This window comes from Anabrus simplex, chromosome 2, assembly GCF_040414725.1.
Source record: "Anabrus simplex isolate iqAnaSimp1 chromosome 2, ASM4041472v1, whole genome shotgun sequence".
NCBI lineage: Eukaryota > Metazoa > Arthropoda > Insecta > Orthoptera > Tettigoniidae > Anabrus > Anabrus simplex.
In genome coordinates this window covers 31,944,873-31,962,892 of record NC_090266.1, presented here as the reverse complement: position 1 = coordinate 31,962,892, position 18,020 = coordinate 31,944,873, and the positions used below count along the sequence as shown (strand labels likewise).

Genomic DNA, 18,020 nt, shown 5'->3' with positions numbered 1-18,020 from the left:
ATAGCTTACATCTTAAACCAGTATGAAAAAATCTATAAAAGACTGTACATTCCGGAGACATACTACAAGTTTGCGAAGACTCAACGAGTTAACAGATGTCCATAAACAGATACTCCAAGATTTAGGTTATACGCTACTACAACAAAATGGAAGAAATGCTAGACATAATGAACACAGTAGAAACTCATGAAGGTGTAGTACGAGGTGAGCATCAGTCTTATCAACCTTTTACGTTTGGACTGTATATCAATGATGAAAATCGCTTTATCATTAATCAGCAAGATGTATACCCCCTACCACACGAAAGCTACCTCTATATTGAAGGACGACTAGATAAATCAGATGGAAGTGGACCAAGCACATCTCAACTAAACAACCATGGTCTAGCTTTTCTCTTTTCTGAAGCGCGATATGAAGTAAATAATTTGGAAATTGATCGAAGAATGTTCGTATTACAAGTGCAATGAAACTACTCTTCTTTTAGTGTTGAAGAAAGTAAATCTTATACGGATCGCAGGATGGTGTCCAAAAGCTATTAACAACTGGATGATTAATGAGGACGGAACTTTTACAGGTATGTTATCATTGAAACATATTCTTGGCTTCGCAGAAGACTTACGACGTATTATCATCAACGCAAAACAAGAACTAATTCTGATCCGTGATGGAAGTGATTACAATTATCTTAAAGCAGCAGAAACACCAGTAGACTCGAAAATTACACATCATCGCATATTGTGGAGGATTCCACATGTAACATTATCTGATCGAGAAAAACTTCGATTGCTCAAGATTGTAGAAAATGATACACCATTACCTATACGTTTTCGAAGTTGGGAGATGCATGAATATCCAGTGTTACCAACTAGAAACAAGCATAGCTGGGCTGTTAAAACGTCACGTTTTACTGTAAAGCTTTGTATATTATTTTTGGATTTCGAACCCATCGTAAATTAAACCATGCAAAAGATAGCTCACAGTTTTATCACTGTAAATTAAGAAATATTAGTCTATATCTCAACGGAATTACATATCCATACGAAAACATAGACAATAATTTTGAAAATGTGCATCCTGTTCGCCTACCAGCGTAACTAATACGCACAATCTTATTTATCTCACACAAGTGAGGCTATTAAAATGTTCTATAAACATAGAAACTTATAGCAGATGCCAAAACATCTGATTCAATGTTTACCACCAGGATTTTTACCTATGTACGCTGCTCCTTTCGTAGATGCTTTTAGGGACATCCTTCCTCTCCACAGTAAGATGTCAACCGATGTAGCTTAATGCAGACCCTGTCGACAACATTACATGCGTCGAGTTAAAATGGTTGGGATGAATGGGATGGACCTAATCCGAAGATTGAAAACTGTACATAGCGTATGGATGAACATTTCCCCTTCATTACAGTAACTGATAATGATTCAAAAAGGAACAAAACACATGAATAACAACAAGGTAAGAACTGCATTAAGTTCTTTGTGAAGCATAATATACATAGTAAAATAAATTTAAAAATTATTTCATAAACAATAAATGTTTTGTTTAATTTGAATGTTGCACGGGGCATTACAATTATGGAAGCATGGTACCTGATAAGTAGTACAGCAACCTTGTCGGAAGAATAACCAAGACTGTTTTACAACCGGTAGTAGTTTGTTTAATTTCGTAAATAATTACACAATAAACATTTCATTAAATTCAAAATATTCTACTTACTGCATTCCCTTGTCTACTAAGACCTATCTAAAAATTTTACACTCATACTATCCATAAAGTCTTGAGTTTACTAGAGTGTAACCTTGATAACGAACAAGTCAAAACATGCATAACCATGTCGACAGATTACGTGGTGACGTGTAGTCAGCATAATAGAACCTCTCATTCGTTATTCTTTGCAATCTAGGCCGGGATCGACATTAAGATAGCTCTTCAATTATATTGATAATTAATAACAAAATTATGATTTATTTTGTTCGAAAACCGTAAAAGTAGATGTGCATTATTGTTCATCACATTGGCTAATTGGTCAACGTTTAAGCCTTCGGTTTAAAAAATCTTGGGTTCGATTCCTGTTTAGTTAGTAGGGAAAGATTTTATTCATATGTGATTATTTCTTCTGTCTCGGAAACTGGCTGTTTTTAACTGATAGCGACTGCGAGGTTGGCTTGCTCTTTTATTCAATATCTACGTCTGACACGTGCTTACCTTGGTAAAACAAGAGCACGTGGTCTTGTTGGTAAATAAAATGCACGTGGAGTGAGGTTGCACATCCCCTCCAAGATGACGTCTGTGAGGTGTCGTTCGTTACTTAGTAATTTTGAATGAAACAATATTAAAATATTCATGAAATAAAATCTCAATCGTCGGTCTATGTACTCACACTTAGTACTTACCTGACTACTTACACATACAATTGTTGATGGACGCAGCTACAAATAGATGTAACGATAATTCTTGAATATCTCTAGGGAGTGAGGTAATAAACTTACTTTGACAGCATAATATATAGGTTCTGGGAAAAAGAGATTGGCGTTCGGTTTCCCCATTAGAATGTGAGGTTATCTGATCTCCTTATTGAAATGAAACAATTAATTTATTTGATACTAAACAAATTATATTTAAACGCTGATTTTAACGAGTGAGATTTACTGCGATAATTCAAAAGATAATGTAAAACTCTGACATTACAAATGAAGGAAATTGTAGGCATTAAATTTGAAATCCGCTTGACCGGACATTTAAAAGTTGTACAGGAAATTTATCCCTCACTGGTTCACTTAATTGTACCTCGAACACTTTGAGTGTTATTACGACGTATTCCTTTGAATTGGTATCAGCTGTAGGTACCTCAAACCTAATTTGGTGATGTATCCTTTTAGTTTCACAAACGAGATATAGTGTGGCTTGAAATTATATTTACACTTCACAATCCACTTTACAAGTAATTCACTGATAACTGTTAGTCTGCATTACGACGACTTAAAATTTGGCTGCCACCGAACAGACAATGGAACTCCACCGAAGAGATACACGAAACATACTCCGAACATATAATCCACTTGGTCACTGACGACTATATATCCATGTCACTGTTCTATCTTCAACTGACTGACTGGCCAACTGTGGACTCATTCTCCATACGACTGACTATCTCACTGTTCACCATCCGTCTCCTTCCAATTGACTCCAATACTTCATAGAAAGTCTCTCCATTCAACTCCTTCCATCCAACTGAATAGCCGCTATAAGATACACCCCTATATATAGACACTAGTTGCCACACCCACATCATCTCTCAAAGAGTACATGATGTCATGAAATAGCCTCAGGCAAAGTAGAAACTCCCAGAATATTATCTCATAGTCTAAATGCATACAATGACAGAAAGATGACTCGACAATTACTGTAACAGTATTGCACCATATGTTGCAATATTTTAAAAGTAGTATTACAAATAATATATCCATATCTGATACTAGGCAGTAAGTCTCACTCTAGATAATTTTAATGCTAACACACACACGCACATCGATACTCAATAAATAAAATGTAATAAAGCAAGCGATAGTAAAGCCTCCCTGGCTCAGGCGGCAGAGCGTCGGCCTCTCACCACTAGGTTCCGTGCTTCAAATCCCGGTCACTCCACGCGAGATTTCTGCTGGACAAAGCGGAGGCGAGACAGGTTTTTCTCCGGGTACTCCGGTTTTCCCTGTCATATTTCATTCCAGTAACACTCTCCAGTATCACTTCATTTCATCTGTCAGTCATTAATGATTGCCCCAGACGAGTGCGAGAGGCTTCGGCAGCCGGCACAATTCCTATCCTCGCCGCTAGATGGGGGCTTCATTCATTCCATTCCTGACCCGGTCAAATGACAATAATAATAGTTACAATAACAGTAATAATAATACTGATACAATAATAATAATAATAATAATAATAATAATAATAATAATAATAATAATACAAATAAAATAATAACAATACAGATATAATAATAATTATTATTATTATTATTACTATTATTATGATTACTATTATTATTATTATTATTATTATTATTATACAGAGAAATATTTGTAACGGGATTTGAACCGCTACAGAAGTTAGGCTTGTTCTCTTATTCAAATTCCGCGGCTAACACCTGTCAAACAAGAGCACGTGGTCCTAATAGTAAACAAAACGTACCGGGCGATTTGGTCGTGCGGTTAGGAGCGCGCAGCTGAGCGCTCGCATCCGGGAGATAGTGGGTTCGAATCCCACTGTCGGCAGCCCTGAAGATGGTTTTCTGTGGTATCCTATTTTCACACCAGGCAAATGCTGGAGCTGTAACTTAATTAAGGCCACGGCCGTTTCCTTGCAATTCCTAGGCCTTTCCTGTCCCATCGTCGCCATAAGACCTATCTGTGTCGGTGCGGCGTAAAACAAATAGAATTTTTTTATAAAGAAACGAAAAGCATGTGGAGTGAGGTTACACCCCTCTAAGATGACGTGTGCGAGGTTAGGCTTGTACTCTTATTCAAAATCCCCGCCTCATACGTGCTTATGTTGGGCACGCTTATTCAAATTCCGCGCCTCAGACCTGTTAAACAAGAGGACGTAGTCGTGTTCCAGATGAGGAGGAGGATGAGGGAAGGACATTTGACAGTAAAACTGGGCCCAAGATGGCTACTGTGTAGTTAGGCCCCTCCAAAATGGCATATGTACGGAGGGAAGGGCATCTGTCCCTAAAACTGGGCCAAAGATAGCGAGTGTGTAGTTAAGCTCCCAAAAATGGCGACGGAAAGCGTATCTGTCCGAAAACTTAGGCACTGTGCAGTTAGGCCCCTCCAAATGGTGACGAAAAGGGCATCTGTCCGTAAAACTGAGCCATGATGACGACGGTGTAGTTAGGCCCCTCCAAAATGGTGACGGAAGTGCCTCTAACCGTAAAACTGGGCCCTGTGTACTTAGGCCACTCAAAAATTGCGACGGGAAGGGCATATGTGCGTAAAACTAGGCCATGTGTAGTTAGGCCCCATCCATGAGGTTAGGTATGCTCTCTTATGCGAATCCCCCATTGCCCTACTACTCAAGATGGCGTCAGGAAGGGCATCTAACCGTAAAATGAGATTATGTCCCTCCATGAGGTTAGGCTTGCTCTCTTACGCGAATCCACATTGCCGTACTACTCAAGATGGCGTTGCGAGAATCCCCGTTGCCCTACTACTCAAGATGGCGTCGGGAAGGGCATCTAGCTGTAAAAGTGAGGGTAGGCCCTCCAAGATGGCGACTTTGGCGTCGGGAAGGGCATTTGCCCGTAAAAGTGAGGTTGGGCCCCCTCCAAAATTGCGACTGTGAGGTTAGGCTTGCTCTCTTATGCAAAATCCGCGATATCCCATTCCCCTACTGGTATACTAAGGGCCAAACAGCTCATACCCCCATATCCCCACTACTAGGGGCAATGACCTCGAGAGAAAATGCTGAAGCAGCACGCATTTTTGTAGAGCATACAACGCCCTACTACTGTTGAACTGAAGGGTTGGGAAGTCTATGACCTAAAGAAGTAATGCAAGCAAATATGCCCTAAAACGTAATTAAATACGACTTAGGCCTAACCATTTTCGGGATAGGCAACAATTATTACAGTACTACTAACATGAAATAATACAGCACAGCTACAGTAGGTACGTTATCATTGCCCTGAGGCGCAGTTCTCAAGAAAACGAAGTATTAGCATGCTTTTTAGTATCTGTCAGCATCTGTTTCTCCGGATCACGTCTTATAAACCTGCTGCCTATATATTTCGGGAGAAGAACGAAAAATACATCTAATACAGTATTTTCTGTTTGAAACTGGACGCAGATAACATGTACCTTGTTATTATTATTATTATTATTATTATTATTATTATTATTATTATTATTATTATTATTATTTTTGCTATTTGCTTTACGTCGCACCGACACAGATAGGTCTTATGGTGACGATGGGACAGGGAAGGGCTAGGAGTGGGAAGGAATCGGCCGTGGACTTAAGTACCATTCCGGCATATACGTGGAGAAGAAGCAGAAAGTCACGGAAAACCACTTCGAGGATGGCTGAGGGGGGAATCGAACCCCCTCTACTCAGTTGAGCTGAGTGGACCCCATTAATGTTCTCCTACTACGTCTCAAATTCCGTGGCCCTCCAGGGGTGTTAAATACATCTTTTAATCCTCTAACCATTAGTAAGCCATGTTTAGGACGTATGGAGTGTCCCATATGCATGTCCAATGTTTAGGTAAATTTTTCGGCTAGATATATTATTTATTAGGATTATAATCACATTCGTCTGATATCGTAGATGCCAAGTTCTTTAATCGAAACGCGAGTTAACCAAGAGATTACAAACTATCTTAAAAGCTTTCCACGTTCGGCAAAGTACAGGGGTAGTTGTAGGCCCAGAGAATACAAGTGTGTGGTTTACAATTACCAATACTTTGAAACATACGCTTTCCAGAAGCAGTCTCCAACACAAGGCTGGAGCTCCAAATCACACTGTAACCTGGCAGAATCAATCCTACAGGAGCGAGGAAGCGAGGAAATATTTCCCTTTCATGTAGTAAGTGACCTTTTAGGGCCACTGGCTGGCAGATATCGGGGATATTCACCATGATTAAAAAGCCAATTAAAGCAGAAGTACACACGCTGCGGCGAACTTTCTTTAATCTGCACCGCTAATTATTGGAGTCCGTTTCGTGAATTATTCAAATAGAGTGACGTGGGATAAACCAATTATATGTCTACGTTACCAACCGTTCGCCAGCAGAACATGAACATTCATATGAATAAATGCCGCAACTACTGTTTGGATAACGATTTTCAAGAGTTGTATATATTGTACGAGTATAAGCCTCCTGGGATTAGAACGCTCTCACTGCTGAGATGTTACAACACCGAGAGCAGACGGTGGGTTATTGTAGCAGCTGTCTGCGCTTTGCTGGTAGCCGCGTGCGCACCGTCTTCGCATTGATGGTGACATGATTTATAAAACTTCCTTTCACATGACATTCGTTCTTCCTCCTAATGTACTGGATGTACGTAATTCAGTGCGACGGCCGCCTCCACCTGCCTGTTACCTCGCTCCTCTATCCCACATACGATATACAAACCATTCATGCCCTTTCACTAAAAATTCGACAATCCATAAAACAGTAATGCAAATTACATATTGTAAAGTGTACCTCCATATTAATAAGAATATATCCTTTTTTTACAATTGGTTTTACGTCGCACCGACACGGATAGGGCTTATAGCGACAACGGCATAGGAAAGGGCTAGCCGTGGCCTTAATTAAGGCATAACCCCAGATAATGATGATGATGATGATGATTCTTGTTTAAAGGGAAATACCTTATGCTACTGACACGAAAAATGAAAATGAAAATCCACAGCAGTTTCCAGCCATTCGACCGGGTCAGGGATGGAATGAATGAAGCCCCCATCTAGCGGCGAGGATAGGAAGCGTGCCGGCTGCTGAAGCCTGTCGCACTCCTCTGGGGCAATGATTAATGAATGACAGATGAAATGAAATGGAGAGTGTTCCTGGAATTAAGTATGACAGGGAAAACCGGAGTACCCGAAGAAAAATCAGACACGAAAATAAATATAAATAAATAAACATCTAGGTCATCGGCCCCTGATGGTACAAAATGTAATGACAATTTAAAATTCTAAATGTCATTCACTGAACAGAATCCAAAACCTGATGAAAAACGAATGGATGAATATGAATGTACAATAATGAGAAGATTCAACTCACAATATTGATATTTAGGAATAATTACAAAATCAATCCACTGACTAGAATTCAAAAAGACGACGTGGAACAATGATTATGACCCACAATGTCCCACCTTCCTAGAAACTTACTTAAAAGAATGGTAGGTAGTGACCAAGGGGCTGCTACCAAAGCACAATCCTGAATCTATGATGCTGGTTGTCTAAACGGGTCCAACCGCCCCTCATAATGGCATTTATAGCTAGTAAATGGTATTTCTCATGTAGCGGTACTAATCACGAGTAACGTAGACTCACGGTGTGGTACTACTCACAGGCAATGTAAAACGCACAGGTAACGCGGACTTCATAGCGTTCCTCACATAGTTGTATTAATCACAGGGACTCATAGTATCCCGTGATATTTCTCACATAGTGGGAACTAATCACAGGCAACGCGCAGACCCATGATGTCCACAACCAGACGCTGAAACACCCCTTGGGTGTTTCAACCGAGCCTGGAACCTCCATCATACTGGAGTGATCCACCCACAGACCCACAGTGTTCCTCGCGTGATGGTAATCTCATGGTTCAAAATTCAGCATCCCTTCATCACCCCTTTTAGTCGCCTCTTGCGACAGGATGGGATACCGTGGGTGCATTCTTCGTCTGCGTCCCCCACCCACAGGAGGTATACAGCCCCAGCATTTGAATGGTGCGAAAAAGGGAAACAACAGGAAACCATAACAAATGTACTGAGCACCCTGGATAGCTCACGAAATATAGTGAAATCTCTTCTTCCTTCTTTACGGCTGCTAATTTTCATATCATACTCACCGCTCCTCCTCTCAGCACAGCCTGCCATTAAAACAAAGCCTTCAGTATAGACAAAACTGCTTACTACCTTTCCCTCCCTGCCATTGTATACCGTTCAGTAAATGATCCATGAAGAACGAAGGTGAAACATTACAATCTTGTCTAACTTCCAAGCTGCCCAGCGAGTTGCTCGTGCATTCGGGAGATAGTGTCGGCAGCCCTGAAGATGGTTTCCCGTGGTTTTCCATTTTCACACCACACAAATGCTAAGGCTGTACCTTCAATAAGGTTCCTAGCCCTTTCCTATACCCTCGTCGACATAAGACCTATCTGTGTCGGTACGACGTAAAGACTCTTGTAAAAAAAAAGGAACAATAGATCTTTCTTGAACAATCCAGGGTGTTTCCCAATGACAAACTACCGTAAGCACGTGCACTCAGCTAGTTCTGATGTGAATAATAATAATGGCAGTGGATTTACGTCCCAATACATTTGTTATGGTTTTCGGAGACACCAAGACGCCGGATCTATGCCCATCAGGAGTTCCTCTACGAGCCAGTAAATCTACCGACATAAGGTCGGTGTATCTGAGCACCTTCAAATACCGCGGGACTGACCTGACCTGAACTGAAATCGAACCTAGATAGTCTACCATCTGACAACAGCTACTCTGACGTGACTGTTGACGGATTCTATGTGGTAAGACTGGTATTTGTTGAGAGAACTGTGATTATTTAGCCGAGAGTCTCAATTTCGCCGATTCAGGAGAGACTCGTCATTTTAATACCCATGAACCCCTTTCTAATCCCTCCCAGGCCCATAAACAGGACCGTTTCTTAAGAACACATCCACAAAAAAATCAATGATTTCGGTCCAAAGCCCAATTCGGCATCAAAATGTAATTACCAGTAAGAAAATTTACCCAATAAATTTTGTAAATACCAGCGGAACAAATTATTAAATGTGTTGATCTTTAATTGGCACAAAACCTAACGCTAGTTCAGAACGTAGTCATATCATTACCTCGTGGCGACCAGCATTGGAAAATAAACCAAACAAGAACTACATCTTACCATTTCATACACACGAACGAAATAAATAAATAAATAAATAAATAAATAAATAAATAAATAAATAAATAAATAAATAAATAAATAAATAAATTACCATTAATGATAAATCATAATGTGCATAAAACACAATAAATCGCACGAACATTGAAGAGCACACAGAACCGTGACAGTGAAGGTAAACCAAGCCTCGGTACCAGTACCAGTTCTGAACATCACTTCCGAAGCAGAATGACAATCGCCGTGGGTGACATTCGAATCCACATGTCTAAGGGATAAGCTCGTGAAGGTCATTAGTGTTCTAAAACATTCGAGTGAAGACGAGCAGTTCACAAGCGACATTTTCTCCTGCTCAATCAACACGTTATTTGCGCCTTTCAGAACGTTTTCAAATTCACAGGCGATTCATATGATGTATCACAATAAGTTCAGAAACTTCACATATTTATTCACTTTCTGCCATGGTACAGGTGATCTCCCGAGGTTTCCCAGTTCTACACCTGGGCAGAGTCACTTCATTCAGGGACCTACCTAAAACAGCAACAAACGATGACATACACTGTCATCAACTATAATTGTCAAATAACTACAAGTTACTCTGTTGACAATGTATGTAATAAGATACTTTATACACTGAAGAGTGCATCACGCATTCAAAAAAATCATGAATCGTTTCCCTTATGCTATTCCTATTCGAGGGCTTGTCTAATCTCACGATTGTAGACTTAATTGCGTTTCAGAGGGTGTCAGTAGCAATTGTAATCAAGTTACTTAAGCACAGGGTCCCCAATGATTCAATTAGAGCATTCACTCAGTAAACGCTTTGTGTAAAACATTCACTTGGAGGAACACGTGCAACATTCCACCCTCCCGCAATCAGCCCCTCGCCCCCTTATCCCAGCCCTTATTCCTGCCATACACATCTGTGTTTTCTCCAGAGGAAAATACTTAAAACACAGCCAATGTTTTCCCTTCGCATACGAGTGGCCAGTGAAACTGTGAAACGAGCTTGCGTGAAGCCAACCACAGTTTAGCAATACTATTTCATCACCGGCGGACGGGTTGGTCCCCACATTCGGCTCTTCTGAGAATTGTTTTCCGTTGTTTTCCGTTTCCTGCACTAAGGCGAATGCCGGGACGGCTGCATCCACCTCACGAACACAAATCTCCTTGGCCGTCTACGAGCCCCGCCGTACCCTAATATTCTATCACCATCACACATTATGAAAATACAGTAAATATTATATTATATTATATTATATTATATTATATTATATTATATTATATTATATTATATTATATTATATATTATTTATTCAGGATCAGGAACAGCATAACACCTAATTACAAAGATCCGAGATATGTACAATAGTTATTAATCTAAAATGAAAGATATACAAACATTTACAAAGGACACAAATAGACAAAGTACGAACTGTACAGTCCCATATTTTACAATTTACATAAACAACGACATAAACAGAGGAAAATACAAGAGAAGAGACAGGAAGGAAAATTAAGTTATGCGAGAAATATCACAACAGAAGGAAGGATACGATAGGACGATATCAAGTTTCTTGTTGATAGATAAGGTATTAAACACTGCTGGAAGACATAATACAGAAAAGGACCTTTGGGTGACAGAAAGCCGGGATTAAGGAATATGGAATAGGGTCTTTATTCTGGTACTACAGGATGGAACGTAGAGGGGGAATATGGAAAGGAACCTAAACAAACCATTAACTGCTTTGCATAGCAGCTTTAGGTCGGCTACTTACCTCCGAGCAGAAAGAGTTTTGAGTTTTAATTTCCCAAGTACTTGGTTAGTGCTCAAGTTGAACAGGCAGGGACCCTGATCTAACGATAGAACAAAAAAAAGACTAAACATGGTCAAGGTGGCTGAGAGATTTGAAGAAGCAGAAATAGATCAAACTGGAGAGGCGTATTCAACAATCGGTAAGATACAAGAAACGTAGAATGCTCTGAGGGGATTTACATCTGTGATGTCAGAAAACCTTATATTTTACCGTTATTCATTTTGTTAATATGGAAGCCACACTTTCCAGTGCTGACTAGGTTAATGTAACTCAAAAATTTTTCAGTCTGTCAGAAACACTAAACATAATGCATATAACATAATGACATACTGTACCTGTAAAATACCACACACGAATAAGCTAATGTTTCGCTCTACAAGAACGTCCTCAGATACTATCAAATCATTTTAAATCATACACACTGTACATGCACAATATTATTTACGTTTCTGGTTTAAGAAATGTAATCTTTCTCTCAATCTTTTTTTTTTTTTTTTTTTTTTTTGCTAGTGGCTTTACGTCGCACCGACACAGATAGGTCTTATGGCGGCGATGGGGTAGGAAAGGCCTAGGAGTTGGAAGGAAGCGGCCGTGGCCTTAATTAAGGTACGGCCCCAGCATTTGCCTGGTGTGAAAATGGGAAACCACGGAAAACCATCTTCAGGGCTGTCGACATGAAACGTATCGTAACTTGAACAGATGGGTTATTTCGGCACCATAAATGTTGGAGATATCACCAGTAAATAAAACACTGAATCACTTCACTTCGTCACGGCTGCCATCTTTATTCTTACTCACCACAACCCAGTACAAAACAAAAGCATAACTACAAGCAACATGGCAGTTCCCAGTAGCTCCGCTAGACAGCAGGAGCTCATACTTGAATACTAAACAATGTACAAAAAGATTACAGATTCTAATACACATATTCGCCGTTAGTGTGTACGAGTCCTTTTCTATGAATCTCTAACACAGGGTAAGAGACCTAGGTGAAGTAAAAGACTGTAAACTGACCTCTGCTCATACTGAGTCAATAAAATCCAGTGCTATGCGTACCCTAGGCATTCTTTACAGGTTCACTGGAACTAATGATATTAACGTCTTAAAATTATAATTTGTATCCTATGTTCTCCCCGTCCGACTCGTTGGCTGAATGGTCACCGTACTGGCCTTCAGTTCAGAGGGTCCCGGTTTCGATTCCAGGGGGTCGGAGATTTTAATCGCTTCTGATTAATTCTTCTGGCTCGGAGAATGGGTGTTTGTGTCCGTCCCAACGCTCTCATCTTCATATTCAGACAACATGCCACACTACCAACCACCCCAGAAACACGCAATAGTAATTACATCCCTCCATATAGGGTTGGCGTCAGGAAGGGCATCCGGCTGTAAAACAGGGCCAAACCCACATGTGCGACGTAGTTCGCACTCGCGACCCTACAGGTGTGGGAAAAGCGGTAGGAAAAGAAGTAGTTCTCCTATGCTCCCCCCATTATTGACTTATGTTCCCCCTACTTGGTCCTAATATGTTGTCACCAACATATCTCAACTAAATAGTATATTTGACTTTTTCACATTCATTGTTCATTGTTAAGACATTTTGAACTACCTGGGTATACTTGACCTGAGTAGCCGTTTACAGTTCTCCGATCTATGTTACCTTCATAAAATAATCAATGGCTACACCAAATGTAATACTCTTCCCTCTACACGACCCTCCCCCCACAACTGGCATTCTCATCATGTGTCTCGTCCACGCCTAACCTAACAACAACGACCTATCTTCCACCGTCTCCCTACCCTTGGTAACTCACTACCCGATACTGACATATTCACACCTTTCGCATCCTTCAAACACAAAATTAAAATATTCCTTTGAAGTCCCATCCAGGTTGCCATTTTCTTCCGTCCTTCCAACCCTCGAACTTTCTTCTTCCTTACTCTGCAACCGACCCTTGTCATTTATCGTTACCATTGTTGTTACATTGTTATTGCTAATAATTTACTGTTTATACTTAATATTGTTGTTTATACCGATTGTTAACTTTTACACCCATTTGAACTTATTATTATTATTATTATTATTATTATTATTATTATTATTATTATCAGAGTAAAATGGCCGTCCATAGGTTGTATCTAATAATTAAATAAATAAATAAATAAACTTGTCGTTGAAGTGTGACTCGGTGATGTGATAGAAACTCTCCTCCAGCGTTATCTTGAAGTCTTTGTACTTAACCTAAGTTGCTAAGTTATCGCTAGAGGTAACGGACAATCGACAGCTTAGGTCAAGTACAGAAAACTTTCTGAAAATTACCAGAGTGACAGTGAAGGGCAGTCTCACTTGTTCACAACATCACCAAATCACACTTCATTGACAAATTTACGCTACGTAAAAAAACCCCACATTGTACATATATGCGCATAAGTCAAAGTGATTTGAAAGAAGATTGTAGAAAGAAACATGCCATTCTTTGTTTATCAGTGTGTATGTTACAGTGTCATATCGTCGCCATAAGATCTATCCGTGTCGGTGCGACGTAAAGCAACTAGCAAAAAGAGTGTTGTACCGGGCGAGTTGGCCGTGCGCGTAGAGGCGCGCGGCCGTGAGCTTGCATCCGGGAGATAGTAGGTTCGAATCCCACTATCGGCAGCCCTGAAGATGGTTTTCCGTAGTTTCCCATTTTCACACCAGGCAAATGCTGGGGCTGTACCTCAATTAAGGCCACGGCCCCTTCCTTCCAACTCCTAGGCCTTTCCTATCCCATCGTCGCCATAAGACCTATCTGTGTCGGTGCGACGTAAAGCCCCTTGCAAAAAAAAAAAAATGTGTTGTAACTAGTGTTTCCGATAGATTGCAAAGCTTTATAGTTACAGTATTGCAATCAGTCTAACCGAAATATTCAAGTGTGAATAAATTCTAACTGGTATCAAGACCACGGACTCCTCCACACCTCTTAGAATTACCACGACATTAGAAATAACTTTCTCATTGCTGGCAATTTCCACTCCCACATACATATCAGTGCACTATGCCAGTTATGGCAAGCTCAAATATCACCAAAACGAATAGCATGCAAGCGTGAAACTCCAGGCCAAATCACACAACAGCACGTTCAGCGAGCAGAAACAAAGCAGGTACGGTTTCTGTTGACAACCACATGGCTATGTCCAAATGTAAAATTTTACTATCTTCCAAACATGCTATGCAATAAATGCAATTATAGTTTAACGATATAAAGACAAAATTCATATATGATACATTTAAGCAAATGCTGCATTTAAAATAATAATAATAATAATAATAATAATAATAATAATAATAATAATAATAATAATAACTTAGAGAACATAATAGAAATGAGCAAAATCAAGAAACTGAAATATGTAGTTACTTTGGATTTTAAGAAAGCCTACGATTCAATTAACAGAAATGCACTAATCGACATTATAAAGGAATTAGGACTCGATAATAAAACAACTGAAATTATTAAAGCAACGTTAACAAACACAACATCCAAAGTAAAATTTAGGGACCAACTCTGATAACCTTTTGAAATAAAGTCAGGTGTGAGACAGGGATATGGTTTGTCACCTCTCCTTTTCAACTGCGCATTAGAGATAGTTCGAGAATGGAGGAAAACCATCAATACTAAAGGTGTTCAACTAGGAAAAAATCCAAATAAAATCACTGCAGATTGTCTAGCTTTTGCGGATGACATGGCGTTAATAACTAACTCACTGGATAATGCTCAAGAACAAATCAGAAAATTACAAAAACAAGCAGCTAAAACAGGACTACAAATATCATTTGAAAAAACAAAGTCCATGACAAACATCAGTGATGCCCCGCTAAATATGACAGTTCATGACAACACAATATGTAAAACAAATTGCTTTAAATACTTAGAAGAGTGGATCACGAATGACACAAAAGAAAAAATATGGAAATTAGAGTGCACAAAATGCAATGGATATCTCATATGACAAAAATTGTATATAACAAAAAATCCTTATCCTGGAATACAAAATTGAGACACTACCAAACAGTAGTCAGACATGAAAATTTATATGCGGCAGAAACACTTAAACTAACAAGAACTGGTGATCTCGAAAAACTAGAGAAGTTTGAAAGAAGAATTTTGAGAAAAATACTGGGAGCTAAACGAAATAATAATGCAGAATACACGTTAAGACCAAATTTGAAAATTGAAAAACTAACTGACGTAATCAGGAAAAGAAGACTACAATTTTTTGGACACGTTTACAGAATGGATGACGACAGACTAACCAAGCGCATCTTAACCTTCTGAACAGTTACAAATCTAAACCCACATGGTTCATTGAAATTGAGAAAGACATGAAAAATGCTGGAATTAAAACAGATACAATAAAAAAACAGGACACTTTTTAGAGAATCAGTTCAAAAGGCAGCGTTTCAGGAGCGAAAGAAACCAACAACTAGAGGAAAGTGGACTCAAGAAGAGAAGCAATGACACTCTCGAAGAATGTAGGAAATTTGGAAGCAAAGGAAATCGAACACAATGAAAAGTAATCAAAGTTGATTTATCGTACCCTACAAATGGGTTATTAAAAAAAATAATGATAATAATAATAATACAAAGTAACACAAATCAAATCACATTCTGATTATCGCCTGTAACCCGTTATTCACAGTCCTACAAATGGCGTGGCGAGAGGACTGAATTTTGAACTCTGACCACGAAGAGCAATGGAAACAAGCCAATAATGGCCGTTTTTGACACCAACTAACGAGACAGCCAGAAGCAAAGATTCAACAATTTACAAGAAGGAGTGACATCTTACCTCAATTCTTTCTTCAGTGCATCTACCTGCTGCCTTGTGACCAAGTCGATCTTGTTGACCAGTATGACATCCGCGAGTGCTACTTGCCTGTAACATAACAAAACAGATTCTAATTTAGTGTGGCAAATGCTAGTCTGGGCAGCCCTTATACGGCAGACCCTCTGACGATATTGGGCGGCATCCGCCATGTGCAGGGAACAACGTATTATTGTTGTCTGTTGTATGGTGTAGCTATGAGTTGTAGGGATGTTGGAGACAGCACAAACAAACAGACCACGAACCAAGGGAATTAACCATTTAAGATTAAAATCTCCAAATGGCCGGGAATGCGTAAGTACAGAAAACCACTACGCTGACCATTTAGTCAAGGGGCCGGATATTTCACAGTTTAAAATATCACCATCCGCCCGTGCGTCCATCCGTCCATCTTCATAAGAGACTCTTATGGGCCTTTCTTTCAGCGTTCAGTCTGCAAGCCTCTGTGAATTAACTGAGCACCTCCATATTCCTCTTTGTCCAATTAGCACTGAATTCTCATTTAGTTCCACACTTATTACAATAAAATCATCACAAACTGAGTCTAGCCATCGTCACCATGGCCTCCCTCTACTTATCTTATCCTCTAAGGCCGAATCCTTTATTATCCTAGGTAACCTATCTTCCTCCATTCGCCGCACATAGCCCCGTTATAGAAGCTGGTCTGTATACAGCTTCATCCATCGAGTTTATTCTTCATCTAACCAGAAACTCCTCATTTAAAGTACCCTCCTATAATTGTTCCCACCTGCTTCTACTTAGCAATCATTCTCGATACTTCCATACCTGTCACTTGTAAAACATCAATCAGATATTCCGAGTACCCAGCATTCACTCGACAGAGCGAAGTTAGTCTGAAAACATATCGTCCGAGGACTCACTTCTTTATTACAGAATACCGCTGATCGCAATTGCGAGCTCACTGCATTAAATTTGTTACAACTTCGTTCATTTTTACTTAGTATGTTAACTTACCATCCTAAGTACTGCATTGTGCAACAGGCAAGAAGAGAATCACATTGGTTTGATATTGTTATCGTCTGCAAGACAATAGTGAACCAAAGTTAACTTGGTACTCGCGGTATTCAAAGGGAAGTGTGCTTCAAATCTCAATTGTTCGCATCTAAATATTTCGTGAAGCTCTCAATGTTTTACTTTTATTATTTTTATTCCTTGCATCAGTTCCGTATAATCGTGCGTAAAATAATTCTAAAACAAGAAATACCACTTTGGTGGCAAATTCGTAAATATTCCTAATAAACAATAATCTATGTGTAATATTTTCTAATAATATTTTTTTCCTTAAGAGAACAGCTTATTCTACTTCAATTAACACACTTTTAGGACACTACCGTCATAATCGGAGTGGGTTGGACTGGATTGGATGTGTAACATCTTTATTTTTTGCATACTGATGTTCACATTCTAAATCAATGTGGGAGATTGCAACAATTTTACGTCCCTCTGCTGTTGTAGAGGTTCAGGTTCCCAGTCCATGGACTGGTCTGATGCAGTTATCCTTGCTACCCTATCCTGTGCTAATATTCTCACTTCTACCTAACAACTATTTTGCGAGTGTGAGATACTGAACTAATAGTGCGGTAGTTTTCGCACTTTTCAGTAGAGCTGTGCAATGAGCGAGTCTCAGCACAGTCCGTCTCCACTTCTACTACCCAACTGTTGGTCAGGGAACGGGCCTGTTGC

General features: G+C 39.6%; 1 protein-coding gene across 1 annotated transcript in view; it reads right to left on the bottom strand.

Annotated features, from left to right (window-relative positions):
• LOC136863882 (zinc-regulated GTPase metalloprotein activator 1) overlaps positions 1-16,369 on the bottom strand; it is a 209,828-nt gene extending 193,459 nt beyond the window's left edge. Inside the window, exon 1 of the mRNA XM_068226061.1 lies at positions 16,281-16,369. The gene's annotated coding sequence lies outside the window, so the exon portion shown is untranslated. The remainder of the gene's footprint in view (positions 1-16,280) is intronic.
• Positions 16,370-18,020: the final 1,651 nt, after the last annotated feature.